The sequence below is a fragment of the Crocodylus porosus genome, unplaced genomic scaffold (assembly GCF_001723895.1).
Source record: "Crocodylus porosus isolate Cpor-Errol unplaced genomic scaffold, CroPor_comp1, whole genome shotgun sequence".
NCBI classification, from domain to species: domain Eukaryota; kingdom Metazoa; phylum Chordata; order Crocodylia; family Crocodylidae; genus Crocodylus; species Crocodylus porosus.
In genome coordinates, this window is record NW_017728949.1 from 19,380,874 (window position 1) to 19,385,743 (window position 4,870).

Below are 4,870 nucleotides of genomic sequence, written 5' to 3' on the forward strand. Positions count from 1 at the left end.
TTGCCAGACTGGACCCTGCACAAAAGGGAGGAGCCAGCCCAGGGAAGCCACTTGGCTTATTGCTGCTCAAGCAACTACAGCCAACCAAGCTAGGGGCGTGCAGGGTTGTTTCATTTCATCCTTTCTGCTTGGATTGCGTTTGCTTAGGGAACGTTCCCAGTTTCAAGGGCGCTCTTCCATGCCTCTCATGCGAAAGGCAGCATGTGTGGCAGCATGAGCAGCGAGTTGCTGTGCTGCAGCCTTATTATCATATCTGTACTGACATATCATGACAATGCAGGGAGACAAGGACATGGTGGTGCAACATCTCTCCTGACCTGAAAGGACTCCAGAGCGCCCCAGTTTTCCTGCTGGCTGACAGATTACATGAGCAGGCTGCCTAAAGTAGGACCAAAGCCCAATTAAAAAAAAGTGCTACATTAATGTTCAAACACCCACTCACTTCTACTATTCCCCTCTCTATGCATCCACATTCACTTGACTATTTCTTCTGTCTTCCAGAGACTGTCTTCATCACTGAGGACCTGATTTAGACATTCAAGACCATGCTGAGGGCTCCAGGCCCCAGAAGTCATACGATTACATTGACACAGAATAAGTTTCTAGACCTTGCTGTCATGAAGGTCAACACAAATGCTGCACAACTAGCATGGGGAAGGCTGTTTGAGTCCACAGGTAGTCTCACTCAAACAGTAATGGACCGTTTCCCCTGCATGTCACTGCTCTAGGCACGTCCCTCATCCCTTCCACTGTAAGGGGCAAAAGAGATGAGAAGACACGGGAAGACACTGGGAGGCATGTAGCTCTCTGTGTGCTCTTATTCTGGTTCTACCTTTGTGCTACTGCCTCCATCCATGCCGTGTGCTGTTCTTGTCCCGTTCCTTTCTCATGTCAGATGCCAATCCTAACTCTCATGCCTATAGCTCAGCAGACAGACCTGTGGGGAACCACAGCTTGGCTTTGTGCATTTTCTGTTTTCAAAGCTATTTCAAGATGCCAACCACAGAAAGCAGCTGCCTGCACTGTTCATGTGGGATCAGCTCACCCTCTTCAGCAGAACACAGAAGGGCAAAGAAGGGAAAAGAAAGCAAGAGAAATAGAACAGCACTGTCCACACCCGGAAGGAAACTCCCATGGCTTGGTCTCATGCATCCATTGTTTATGCATATACACACAGCACAGATAAACTGGGGGGAAACTGCCATCTAAAACACAGGCCAGGGGCCATTCATAAGCATGAAGAAGGGAGCTCTGTGGTTGGGAAGAACCCTCTTTTTTGGCTCCCCAAACTAAAAAATAAATGTTCAGAGGGTAACAGCAAGGACAGAGGGGTAAAACCTAAAATTACCTAAAATTAATTATTGACAGTAGGTAAGAGTGAGAAAGCACGAGCAAGAGAGAGCAGGTCTGGTATGGCTGTATGTTCCTCCACCTATTGGAAGGAAGCAAAGTAAACAGCCAGGGCCATTAAGCACCAGTCATGGAGCTCTCAACAGGCATGACTTTCAAGAAGGTTTTCCTGGAGCCCAGGAGTATACTGGGGCCACCCACAAGCAAAGTGCAATTCCCATACAGGTTGCCTCGAAATACCTCATTGCTGGCAGTTACTACAGCACCAGAGTGTGGAGAAAGCACAATCCAAATGTCACTCATCCCACAGCATTAGAAAAGAGGAATCAAACATCTTCCTAAAGCACAAAGAGCGCTAATGAATCTTCTCCTAATGTGAAAATAAAAACTCAGCAATATTGCCGGGTGATGAGATTTCTGGAACAGGGCCAGGGCTCCAGGCAGAGTCAGGGAGGATGAGAGAGTCTGCACTGACAGACCTATCGATCAGATGGGTGGGTATTGCTACAGTTTTAACAGCGAGCAGCGTTAATGATTAAATTCAGTGCTCTCTGTGGTGATGGGAGGTCAAAGATTTTAGAATTCCTTTCATTAAAGCCACTGCCAGTATAAAGTAAGAGGGAAAGGTAGAATTATAGCCAGAGCAATAATGACATGCATAATTAAAGTTGCCTGCTATTACAGACCCCTCATTTCAGTTGACTTTAACTTTGATAAATGGTCTAGGCTGAAATTCTTCATGCTTGTCTGGGCCTTAGTTCGATATTTTTTTTTTTAGGAAGGTTTCCAACATTCTGACGATGAGGCTAAATACACTGGTAGGTTTGCTAGCGTATGCCACAGTGGACTGTTTCCAGGGGCTTTGAGTAAGACCATGACACTTGAAGGCACTGAAGTCCTAAGGACAGGGAAGCGTCTCTCGTCTGTGAAAAAGGGAGCAGAAATCAGCATTGTTACAGGATCTCTTTCCTTCTCTTGTTTCTAGGGTCTCCATTTCCTTCTCAACAAGCTGCTGAAAAAAAATAAGAAAAAGTTTCAAGAGCCTAACTCTTCCACTGCCTGGAAAAGGGAAAATCGCCTCCACGGTGCAAGAAGGGAACTGGGCTGGGAGCCCCTGCCCCTTCCCTTTACCCTTTCACTAGAAGGAGAAAAGGGAAAGATCTCAAGAAAGAGGCAGCCAGTTCAAACACAGATGATCTCTCTCTCCCTCCCTCTCTCCCAGAGAACATATGCTGGAGTGTCTACCTCTTCAAATCAGAGTCCTTGTCTTTAGGGCTCAGCTGCATTGAGGTGAAAGGTAGAAAGGCAGGCAGTCTCCTTAGGGCTCTGATAGGACAAAGCTACATACATAAAACATAGGGTCAGCACTCCACAAAGAAAAAAATGCGTGCAACTCATCTAAACTATGAGGGCTGTGCAGTCTTGTTGTCATGAGGAAGTGTCACCTGTGCAGGACACAGCTGAGGAGAAGGGATCATGAGTCCTATCCAGGCCTCAAGTGAAAATTAATTCTGTAGGACCTTCCACGGGGCAGCAGAAGCCAGCTGCTTCACCTGGTCCACCTTAAGAGAGATGGTGCAGCCCTATATGATTGAGCTTAAAGGGCCTGAATCCTTCCCGGAAAGAGATGCCCAAAGGACAGTGAAGGAGGGTGCATCTCCCCCATAACCCCACCACCTGTGGAGTCCCATTCTGGTCCTGTTCAATATCTACAAGCAGCAATAGGGAGAACTAGTCAGATGACAACCTCCACTGCCAGCAGTGTGCAGGTGACAACACTGACTGTCCTTCACAGCACACAACTACTCCACCACTACCCATAGGCAGCGGGAGGCTCCGGCTTAGGGGGCTTAGCCCAACTAATTTCACAGCAGCAGGTGACAGCAGCAATACCATGGCGCTGCTCAGTGCGCAGTCACGCCAGGACCCCATGCGTGCTCAGCTCCATGAAGCTGAGGAAGAGGCTAACCATGTATGTGTTGCACCACACAAAGCACGATGGGAGTTGTAGCTCTCGTGCCGACACATGCACTAGCCTCCCCAAATAATATTTTCTCCCTCCGTCTATGCCACTACCACCAATGCCAAGGTGGGGCTTGGAATAGATCTGCTCTTGGAGGCACAGCAGACCTAGATCAAGACAGGCTATGGGGTTGCGCAAAGGAAAGCATTTTGAAGAGCTTGCAGCGCACATACAATTGGTCAGTTCAGTTCTCATTTTAGTAGTACTCCTGTTCCTTAAAGTTTAATCCATCACCTAGCAGTCCGTCCCCTCCTAACAGGGGGCAAGGCATGTCTCAGTTACACATGCCGTCATTGTCTGTCTATACTGCACAATGCTTATGTATGAGATCCTCCTAGCTTCAGATAAAATATTTAGTCAAGCTGAAAGTCTTGCTCTTTTCCTTGAAAGGGCTCAGTAGCTGGGTCCAATGCACCTAGGGGGCCTGGAGTTCCAGACAAGAATTGTATTAAACAGATACATTCCTTTAGCAAAGAAACTCTGCAACATGGGCAAACTTTCTCAGGGGCTGGTCTGCAACCGACTGTTCTCTGTGTAATGGCGGTTTAGGAAATATGGGCTGTAAAGTACGTGAGTATTAGCATTAGCCCCTCTGAAGCACACAACGTTTCTCATGAATAGAAGTGCCTCAGTGCTGAATTATGGCATATATACCACAGAAACCTTATTATTCAGAAAAGTATCGTGGTCTACCCTGGAGAATGTCATTGCCTCATTTTAGAGCTGAGAAACCTGAGGCTGCATGGGGCCTCTTCAAATAGGGCAGAGAATAGAGCCCTTGTTTGTAATAACAGTCATGTTTCACCCATGCACCCACCCTGCCCTTCAGCTGCCCTGACCTCGACCCACATGCCCCTTCTTCAGCCAGAAACAACATACCCTTTATTCCTTCTATGGTATCCACTCTTCTGTCTTCTAAGAGGAAGTTATTTTAATGGGCACTTCTGCTGCTGTAATTGAAGTTGAAGCTGCCCCCTGCTTCTTTCCCCCCCCGCCCTCTTTTGCATTTAAATGAGTAAAAGTGGGTGTGCTGGGAGAAACAGGGGCTTGTTTGGTCTTAAACCAGGGCTGTCCAACTGGCAGCCCATTAGGGGTTAAACCTGCAGCCCCCAGACTGCCTTCCCCAACTGCATCCCCCTCATTGCTCCAGCTGCTGTTGCAACCACGGTCTTCAGGCTTCCCAACCCTCCTTTCTCTGGCTTTTATTTCCTGCTCCCATCCCAGGGAGCAGGGTAGGGCAGAGATACAACTTGATGCAGTGTCAGGGGAACCCAAAGCCAAGCAGGTGAAGGGAGGGCAGGAGGGAGCCCATCTGCCTGCACAGTGGTGGGGAGCCTGTAAGCAAGGATGTGAAGGGGTGTTTGGCCCTCACGGGTGGAGCCCCTGTAGTTAAGAAGCCAGACAGTACCATCTCATCCTCCTGCTCAGTGCAAAGAAATATGATGTCACTGGGATAACGGAGACCTGGTGGGACTCCACCCATGACTGGACCACGGG